Raw genomic sequence first — 11,329 nt, 5'->3', positions numbered from 1 at the left:
CCGAGGTTAACAATCAAACAAGGCCATTTATTCATGCTTAGCAAATACCACGTCAAAACAAACAAAACAAGATTTATCAAGAGCAAGTGTAACATAGCTTTATTAGAAATACCACTCACCTAGTTCTTCAGGTGTAGACTCAAGCAAATATCAAGGACCTACAATCACATGGCAAGTCACATTCTCAAAGCAAGCTCTATATATACATGCAAATGATCCCGGCATTCTTGCCAGATCCAAGTCAAAGACAAAACAAAACAAGCTGGGAGCTTAAACACTGCTCCCGTTCCTCGAAAACACACTGGGTACAGTCCAGGGCTAAGCCGAGGTCCCGCTAAACATGGTCAGGAAAAATCCGGGTTTTCCTTTGAAGAATATGAAGTACATGATCATTCAAAGATGGATGCAAGCTCACAACTTGTTACAAAAATCTGAGTTTTCATGCCAAGAGTTCAAAATATATGGATCTGGGTACCTATCAAAGAAAGGCATGCAAGAACAAACACAAAACATGATTTTCGTTCCAAACTTCTCGATCAAAAGAGACCTTTTTCAAGAACACAGAAAACCGTTTTCTCTTTCCAAAGCCAACTTCAAAACGATGCATGACATGCAAAACAAATCCGATCATGCAATGCAGCTAGGTATTCAGCAAGAACAATCAAAGGGGATCAAGATTCTAACCTCAAAACTCGGATCTAACGGCTCAAGCCACAAAGATCAAGCTTGGAAGACTACTCTCACTCAAGAACTCTTCTTCCTCCCTTTCTAGAGCTTCTCTCTCTAAAACAAAGATTTGAGACAAGAAATGATTTGTTTCAAGGTATGTCGGCTGCCTTAACAAACAGCTCGGACACGTGGCATAATCGGGTTGGTTCAGCTCCAAAAAGGTGATTGATAGACAAGACAAGTCTCTGACAAATCGTATGCAGCAAGCTCGGGTAAGACACATCGGCAAAGAGATGACATCGGCTCAAAACAAGGATCCAGCAACAGGATAGAAAAACATCGGCTAAGGAGGACGACACTTGACTAAGCTGTGCCACACCTTGGCCGGGGTGTGCCACATCTCGGCCTAGGCCATACCTGCCTGCGGACAAGGTTCAAGTGCGAAACATCTCGGCGAAGAATGCCCGAGGTGAAGATGGGGTTGATCAAGACCTCAAGATAGTTCTAAGTACAAAGGGTCAAAGGCGGACTAAGCTCAAGATGATCTCGGCTACACACACACTAAGCAAGGAACAAAATCATGCAAGCAACTTAAGCAAATGAAGCCAAGATAAAACCCTCAAATTATCATGACAAGCAAGACCATGCAAGAATGTATGCAAGTATGGCAAGAGTAAGGTGAGGGTTGTTACATCCTACCCCCCTTAAAGAAGTTTGGTCCCCAAACTTAGATTACCTTGTTCCCAGAACAACTCCGGATAACGGATTATCACATCCTCTTCCTTTTCCCACGTGGCTTCTGTGCCATAATGTTCCTTCCATTCGACCTTTACCATCGGTATCAATCTGTTCCTCAATTGCCTCACTTGTCGATCAATAATTCTCGTTGGCTTCTCCTCGTAGCCCAAATCTTCATTAATTGTGATCTCGGAATGATCGATTACATGCAGTGGATCTCGGATGTATTTTCTCAACATTGAAACATGAAACACATTGTGGACTTGGCTCAAATCTGGCGGTAAAGCAAGTCTGTAGGCAACGGGGTTAATTCTCTCAAGAATTTCAAATGGCCCAATATAGCGAGGTGCTAACTTACCTTTCCTTCCAAATCTGGAAACTCCTTTCATTGGTGAGACTTTCAGGAATACATGATTCCCAACTTCGAACTCTAACTCATTCCTTCTCTGGTCGGCGTAGCTCTTTTGTCGGCTCTGGGCAGTCCTAATCCTCTGTTGGATAAGTTTAATCTTCTCTGTTGTCACTTGAATCAATTCGGGACCAAGCAGAGTTCTGTCTCCGACTTCGGTCCAACATATCAGCGACCTACATTTTCTTCCATACAAGGCTTCATACGGCGCCATGCCAATGCTAGCTTGATAACTGTTATTGTAAGCGAATTCCACTAAGGGCAAATGTGTACCCCAACTTCCTTGGAAGTCCAACACACAAAGTCTAAGCATATCTTCAAGCGTCTGAATTGTCCTCTCTGTCTGCCCATCTGTCTGGGATGAAAGGCTGTACTAAATCTCAGCTCGGCTCCAAAAGCCTTCTGTAGACTCTGCCAAAATCTAGAAACAAATTTAGGATCTCGGTCTGAAACAATTGACATCGGCACTCCATGAAGTCTAACAATCTCGTTTACATATAGCAAGGCAAGTTGATTGGCGTTGAAGGTAGTCTTAACGGGTAGAAAGTGTGCTGACTTAGTTAACCTATCAACCACAACCCAAATTGAATCCATACCCTTAGGTGTTTTCGGCAACCCAATCACAAAATCCATGGAGATGTGCTCCCATTTCCACTCAGGAATCGGCAAAGGTTGAAGAAGTCCTGCTGGTCTTTGATGTTCTGCTTTCACTTGTTGACAATGTAAACATTGGGACACGAATTCGGCTATTTCTCTCTTCATATTTGGCCACCAGAAGGTCTGCTTCACATCTTGATACATTTTGGTGTTCCCTGGATGGACAGCAAACTTAGAGCTATGAGCTTCCTGCAGAATCTTTTTCTTCAGCTCTGGGATGTCGGCCACACATAACCTTCCTTCAAACTTGAGTACTTGGTTTCCGATGGTATACCCTGGTCTCGGCTTTGTGCCAATTTCCTCGGCTATTTTCTTGAGGAAGTTATCCTCCATCTGTCTTGTCTTTACTTCATTAACAATAGTCGGCTCTGCTGACATCGCGGTTAAACACGCCAAATTTCCTTCTGACATCCTGCTCAAAGCGTCGGCTACACTGTTGGCTTTCCCGGGGTGGTATTGAATCTGCATATCGTAATCTTTCAACAACTCAAGCCACCGTCTCTGTCTCAAATTCAATTCCTTCTGAGTGAATAGGTACTTTAAGCTCTTATGATCTGTAAAAACCTGACAAGTAGCTCCATACAAATAGTGACGCCAAATCTTTAAAGCAAATACTACGGCCGCCAATTCTAAGTCATGGGTAGGATAGTTTTTCTCATGAGGTTTCAACTGACGAGATGCATAAGCTATAACCTTACCCTTTTGCATTAATACACAACCCAAACCCTTATGCGATGCATCACTATAGACATGAAACTCTTCGTTACCTGATGGTAGTACAAGTACTGGTGCTGTAACTAACCTCGTCTTCAGTTCCTGAAAGGCTGATTCCCGATCTTCAGTCCATTCATACAGTGTTCCCTTCTTAGTCAATTGTGTCAATGGAATTGCAATTCTTGAGAAATCTTTCACCAACTTTCTACAGTAACCTGCCAAACCCAGAAAACTACGAATCTCGGATACATTAGTCGGCCTCGGCCAATTTACTACGGCTTCAACCTTGCTAGGATCCACTGAGATACCCTCTTTACTAATCACATGACCCAAAAATGAGATAGTAGGAAGCCAAAACTCACACTTGTTAAACTTAGCATACAATTTCCGTTCTCTCAAAATCTGCAAGGCAAGTCTCAAGTGATTTTCGTGTTCAGTTTTACTCTTGGAATAGATCAAGATATCATCAATGAAGACAACTACAAACTCATCTAAATACGGTTTGAAGACCCTGTTCATCAAATCCATAAATGCTGCGGGGGCATTGGTTACTCCAAAAGGCATCACTAAAAACTCGTAGTGGCCATATCTTGTCCGAAAGGCAGTCTTCTCAACATCTTCGGCCTTAACCTTAAGCTGATGGTAACCAGACCTAAGGTCGATCTTGGAAAAGACTCGTGCTCCTTGTAATTGGTCAAGCAGATCATCAATCCTAGGCAGTGGGTACTTGTTTTTGATAGTGATCTTATTAAGTTCTCTATAGTCGATACACAGACGGAGTGTGCCGTCCTTCTTCTTAACAAATAAAACAGGTGCTCCCCATGGTGAAGTGCTCGGCCTGATAAATCCCTTATCTAACAGCTCTTGCAATTGCAGTTTCAATTCTCTAAGTTCAGCGGGGGCCATTCTATAAGGTGGTTTGGAGATCGGCTGCGTCCCCGATATAATATCGACCGTAAACTCTATTTCTCTATCGGTCAAGTGGCCAGGCAATTCATCCGGAAAGACGTCGGGGAAATCACTAACAATCGGGATGTCGGCTAAGTTAACATTTCCATTCTGATCACTCAGTATACTACACAAGTAACCTCGACACCCCTTCTGAATTAGCTTACAGGCCTTAATGGACGAAATCAAGTATGGTGGGGGCACTATCCCTTTACCCTGGAAAATAACCTCGGCTAGGTTTGGGGGTCTCAGTGTGACACTTTTCGAAACACAATTAATAGATGCATCGTTTGCAACTAACCAGTCCATTCCCAGTATAATATCAAAATGAGCTAGGTCTAGAGGCATTAGATCTACTAGCAATTCAACATTCTCAATCACAACAACACATGCTCTGTAAATGGATGCAACAATCATAGATCTCCCAGACGGAGTAGACACAGATAACACATAATCAAGGGGCTCTAGTTCTCTATTAATTTTCTCGGCAAACTTAGCAGATATAAACGAATGAGTAGAACCCGAATCAATCAATACATAGGCATCTTGGGAGCAAATTAGTAAAATACCTGACACCACTGCCTCAGCATTCTGAGTGTCTCCTGGTACCAGTGCAAACACTCTGCCCTGTCTCATCTGTCCTTTCCCAGCATTTCCCTTCTGAACGGAACCCGAGGTATTCTCACTTTTCTTGTTGCTATCAGTCTTTGTTTTGGGGCAATCCCTCACATAATGGCCCATCTCGCCACATTCATAACAGGCTCCAGACGTTCGTCGGCAGATCCCGAAATGCTGTTTCCCACAATCCGAACACGTCGGTTTAACACTCCCTTCCTGCCTTAGGTTACCAGTACTGTCCATGTTCGTTCTCTTCTTGGTGTTCAGCTGTCCTCGGCGATTGTCATAATTCTGCCTCTTTCGCTGGTTTTCTCCCGAGCTCTGGTATCGGTTGAGATTAGCTTCGGCCTGAATGGCTTTGTCCAATACTTCGGCATAAGTCGGCATATCCAGCAAGTTGACCCGGTCTTGAATCGGTCCACGAAGCCCACACTCGAACTTCCTGGCCTTCATATATTCATCGTTGGTCATGTGAGGTACAAATCTTACCAATTCAGTGAAAGCGCGGTCATATTCCGCCACTGTTCTGTTGCCTTGCGTCAGAGAATGAAATTCGGTAGCCTTGCGGTTTCGAACACTTAGGGGAAAATGTTTCTTGTAGAACAACTCTAAGAATCGGGTCCAGGTCAAATCTGGATTGCTCCCTCTAACCATCATCCACCACCTGCGGGAGTCATCATCTAATGTGAATGTTGCCAACGTCACTTTCTGAGCGTCGGTGCTAGGAAAAATCTCGAATAACTTCTCCATTTCCAAAACCCATGCCTCAGCCTTCATCGACTCTATGCCCCCAGAGAACCTCGGTGGCCTCATTTTCTTGAACTCCCTGATCAAAGCTATCGTTCCATCCCCATACAAGGCTGGTTGCGGGGGAATCTGCGGCACTGGAGGAGGTGGAACTACATTTCGGCCGTTGGTCTGCTCGGCCTGAGTCGACGTAGTACTCGCGAACTGTTGTCTGGTTTGCCTTAACTCGCGGGCCAAACCTTCAACTAATCTTTCCAATCTGTCCATTCTATCTTCGGGCTGATCTCGGCCAAGCGGTGGTCTACCTCTCCTCATGATGCTATGAGCGTGCAAAGTATGACTTTTAAACAAATAAGCAAATAACCACATAGGCAAGCAACAAATAAGCATATCAGGACAATGCACATTCCACTCAAACAACAAATACCAGGATGCAACCCTAACATCTTTCTACGGGAAATCCTATGCTCTTCAGGACTCAAAGTGTGTGAATAACGTATACCGAGGAACTTGTGCTCTGATACCATTCTGTCACGACCCCAAACCGCCCCTAGTAGTTTGGTGCCGTGATGGCCAGTAATCTGTAATTACCGAAGGCCAACTTTTCAAAACTTAACACAATCAGAGTATGAATATAGGGGGCTCACAAATGCGGAAGCAATAAATCAAATACAAGTGGTCCATAAGAGCTGTGCGTAGATCAAAGCAATGCCAAACATTCCAATTAACTTTACAACTTGGATACAACAGGATAAAAAGCATGTTACATCTTGATCAAAAGGCTTCTCGAGCCGACATATACAAAATACAGCTAATACAAGTCAAGAAGCATGATTTTCAAGATTTGCCGACATGCAAGGTAGGCATCGCCGACGTAAATGCAAAAGCAAGCCGACATAAGTACAAATCCAAAACAAGCATCCAAACGATCTAGGCGTCGCCGCCGTCCTGCTCATCACCTACATATATATAGAGGGGTGAGTACAAAACTCAGTGAATGGTACTAAAAATAAAGGTTTTGCATGAATAAAGCCGAGGTCCTTCAAAACGAAACACATCAGAACTTTAATAAGACAAAGGATGAACCGTATTCATCAATCAATTATTACAAGTATCCAGAGATGTTTACAGACATAGGCAAGACAAGGGATGAACCGTATTCATCATTCAAGTATCATAACATCGGCGAAGCAAGGGATGAACCGTATTCATCATTCAAGTATCATAACATCGGCGAAGCAAGGGATGAACCGTATTCATCATTCAAGTATCATAACATCGGCGAAGCAAGGGATGAACCGTATTCATCATTCAAGTATCATAACATCGGGGAAGCAAGGGATGAACCGTATTCATCGTTCAAGTATCATAACATCGGCGAAGTAAGGGATGAACCGTATTCATCGTTCAAGTATCATAACATCGGCGAAGTAAGGGATGAACCGTATTCATCGTTCAAGTATCATAACATCGGCGAAGTAAGGGATGAACCGTATTCATCAGTCAAGTATCAAGGGCTGTACGATCCGTAATCGTTTGGTCAAAAGTATTGCGAAAGTTTAGAGTCCTCCAATACAAGGGACTTGTGCACTTGGTACCGCGAAAGTTTAGAGTCCTCCAGTACAAGGGACTTGTGTTACTTAGGCCCGTAGCCCGATTTAACAAGGACCGTATCCTTTTACACTTGGTACTGCGAAAGTTTAGAGTCCTCCAGCACAAGGGACTTTCCGAGGTTAACAATCAAACAAGGCCATTTATTCATGCTTAGCAAATACCACGTCAAAACAAACAAAACAAGATTTATCAAGAGCAAGTGTAACATAGCTTTATTAGAAATACCACTCACCTAGTTCTTCAGGTGTAGACTCAAGCAAATATCAAGGACCTACAATCACATGGCAAGTCACATTCTCAAAGCAAGCTCTATATATACATGCAAATGATCCCGGCATTCTTGCCAGATCCAAGTCAAAGACAAAACAAAACAAGCTGGGAGCTTAAACACTGCTCCCGTTCCTCGAAAACACACTGGGTACAGTCCAGGGCTAAGCCGAGGTCCCGCTAAACATGGTCAGGAAAAATCCGGGTTTTCCTTTGAAGAATATGAAGTACATGATCATTCAAAGATGGATGCAAGCTCACAACTTGTTACAAAAATCTGAGTTTTCATGCCAAGAGTTCAAAATATATGGATCTGGGTACCTATCAAAGAAAGGCATGCAAGAACAAACACAAAACATGATTTTCGTTCCAAACTTCTCGATCAAAAGAGACCTTTTTCAAGAACACAGAAAACCGTTTTCTCTTTCCAAAGCCAACTTCAAAACGATGCATGACATGCAAAACAAATCCGATCATGCAATGCAGCTAGGTATTCAGCAAGAACAATCAAAGGGGATCAAGATTCTAACCTCAAAACTCGGATCTAACGGCTCAAGCCACAAAGATCAAGCTTGGAAGACTACTCTCACTCAAGAACTCTTCTTCCTCCCTTTCTAGAGCTTCTCTCTCTAAAACAAAGATTTGAGACAAGAAATGATTTGTTTCAAGGTATGTCGGCTGCCTTAACAAACAGCTCGGACACGTGGCATAATCGGGTTGGTTCAGCTCCAAAAAGGTGATTGATAGACAAGACAAGTCTCTGACAAATCGTATGCAGCAAGCTCGGGTAAGACACATCGGCAAAGAGATGACATCGGCTCAAAACAAGGATCCAGCAACAGGATAGAAAAACATCGGCTAAGGAGGACGACACTTGACTAAGCTGTGCCACACCTTGGCCGGGGTGTGCCACATCTCGGCCTAGGCCATACCTGCCTGCGGACAAGGTTCAAGTGCGAAACATCTCGGCGAAGAATGCCCGAGGTGAAGATGGGGTTGATCAAGACCTCAAGATAGTTCTAAGTACAAAGGGTCAAAGGCGGACTAAGCTCAAGATGATCTCGGCTACACACACACTAAGCAAGGAACAAAATCATGCAAGCAACTTAAGCAAATGAAGCCAAGATAAAACCCTCAAATTATCATGACAAGCAAGACCATGCAAGAATGTATGCAAGTATGGCAAGAGTAAGGTGAGGGTTGTTACAGAATAACCATTCAAAGTCAAACCAACCCGAGTCCGAAACACCACAAATGATGGTCAAAATCGGAGTCGCTATAACCTCCCCCCCTTAAAGAATTTCGTCCCCGAAATTACAAATCAAGTTCGAAATCATAAGTAGACGATTTACAACAATGTTATTCCCACAAGTTCATCACCATGACCCATTCTCCAGTCATCCATTCTCATCGACTCGATTTACAAGTCCCGTATTAAAATATACATTTTACAATTTCCAAAACATTTGCAATGTTTAATCAAATACACGTTTTTCAAAAATTCTACACAGCATATACAATGCTTCCAAGAGTGACACAACACCCACAATATTTCATGCTCTCAAAACATATGCAATGTTTATATTGAATCCATGTTTTTCCTAAGAAATTATAACATATACAATGTTTTCATAAGTTAAGACATATACAATGCTTATACTTTTCATGAACATAATCAAAATCTCATTACATGTTCATGCATCCACAAACAAATCAGGATATTTCTCTTGGACTTCTAATTCACATTCCCAAGTCGCTTCCTCGACTCTGTGATGTTTCCACAATACCTTTACCAAGGGAACTGTCTTGTCTTGCAAGACTTGGTCCCATTTATCCAAGACTCCCACCGGTCTTTCCTCATACGAGACATCCTCATCTACCTCTAAGTCAGTCCAATCCAACACGTGCGATGGATCCGGCTCATATTTCCAAAGCATGCTAATATGAAACACATCATGCACTATGGAAAGTTATGGCGGTAACTCCAAACGATAAGCAACCTCCCCAATCCGTTCAAGGATCTCAAAAGGGCCAACAAACCGAGGGAACAACTTCCCACTCTTTCCAAACCTCATCAAACCCTGTCTTGGTGATATCTTCAAAAAGACATGATCTCCCACCTCAAAAGAAAAAGGTCACCTCCTACGGTCGGCATTACTTTTCTGGCGACTCTAAGTCGTAGCTAGCCTCTTACGGATAAGTGTCACTTTCTCCGTTGTTTCCAGAACCAACTCTGGACCTAACAAAGGTGCATCACCTACCTCAGCCCAACACATAGGAGATCTACATGGTCAACCATACAAGGCCTCAAATGGTGCCATGCCAATACTTGATTGGAAACTATTGCTACAGGCAAACTCCACTAAGGGCAAATGCCTCTCCCACGAACCCTTAAAGTCAAGGACATAGCCTCGAAGCATATCCTCAAGGATCTGAATAGTACGCTCAGACTGCCCGTCAGTCTGAGGATGATACACAGTACTAAAGGTCAATTTAGTGCCCAAGGCACTTTGCAAGCTCTGCCACAACCGAGCTGTAAAATGCGGATCTCTATCCTAAACAATCATCACAGGGACCCCGTACAATCTCACTTTGTCCCTAATATAAAGGTCAACAAGATAATTTACCGAATCGCTTACGCATAGGAATAAAATGCGCCGACTTAGTCAGCCGGTCAACTACCACCCAAATGGCATCACTACCCCGTTGAGTCGTCAAAAGGCCCACAAAAAAATCCATCATGATATGTTCCTACTTCCATTCAGCTATATGCAAGGGTTGAAACAAACCCGCTGGCCTCTGATGCTCAGCCTTCACTTGTTGACCAATAAGCCATCTCGATATGAACACAGCCACATCCTTTTTCATACCTCTCCACCAAAACTGGCGACTAAGATCATGATACATCTTTGTGCCTCCCGGATGCACCGCAAGGCGCAAATGGTGAAACTCTTGGAGTACTTTCTCTCGGCAAGACTTTGGTACAAACAAATGATCACGGTATCTCACACTCTAGTCAAGATACACAGTCAAACCTCTTTCTACTTTCTCGATGGAAATCTTCTCTCAGAGGGATTGTATCTCAAGATTACCCTTTTGTACTTCAAGATTACCCTTTTGTGCTTCCAACACTTGGTTCACAAGTGTGGTTGTGCAACTACTGAAAACAAGGCTACAGAGTAAGCAGACTCACTCAGATGCAAGTCAAACTCACCAAGAGTACCTAGCATTTCCCATTCTCGAATGGCAATAGAAGCTACACTGCTAACTGACTTTATACTCAAAGCATCGGCCACAACGTTGGCCTTCCCTGGATGGTAATGCAACTTGAAATCATAATCCTCTATGAATTCCATCCACCTTTTTTGTCTCAAATTCAAGGCTTTTTGTGTAAACAGATATTTCAGACTCTTGTGATCAGAAAATACCTCAAATCTCTCACCATACAGATAGTGCCTTCAGATTTTCAAGGCAAATATCACTTCTACTAACTCTAAGTCATGGGTAGGATAATTCCTCTCATGTGTTTTCAACTGTCATGAGCCATAGGCTACTACCTTCCCTTCTTGCATCAATACACAACCTAAACCTTCCCATGAAGCATCACAATAAACTAAATAGCTCAAACCACTCTCCGGAGTAATCAATACTAGAGCAGTGGTGAGTCTAATCGTAAGCGCTTGGAACAACTTTTCACAAGTCTCACTCCACATGAAATTGACTCCTTTTCTTGTCAACTTAGTGAAAGGTGAAGCTAGCCCAGAGAAATCCTTCACAAACCGACGGTAGTACCCGGCCAACCCCAAGAAACTATGAATCTCGAGAGCATTCTTAGGTTATGCCCAATACTGCACTGCCTCTATCTTGGGTGAATCTACAGTCACCCCTTCCACGGATATAAGAACTTAACTTCCTTCAGTCAGAACTCACACTTCCCAAATTTAGCAT

Source organism: Camellia sinensis, chromosome 11, assembly GCF_055761805.1.
Source record: "Camellia sinensis isolate YWXY chromosome 11, ASM5576180v1, whole genome shotgun sequence".
In the NCBI taxonomy this organism is placed as follows: Eukaryota; Viridiplantae; Streptophyta; class Magnoliopsida; order Ericales; family Theaceae; genus Camellia; species Camellia sinensis.
This window is presented reverse-complemented; position numbering follows the sequence as displayed.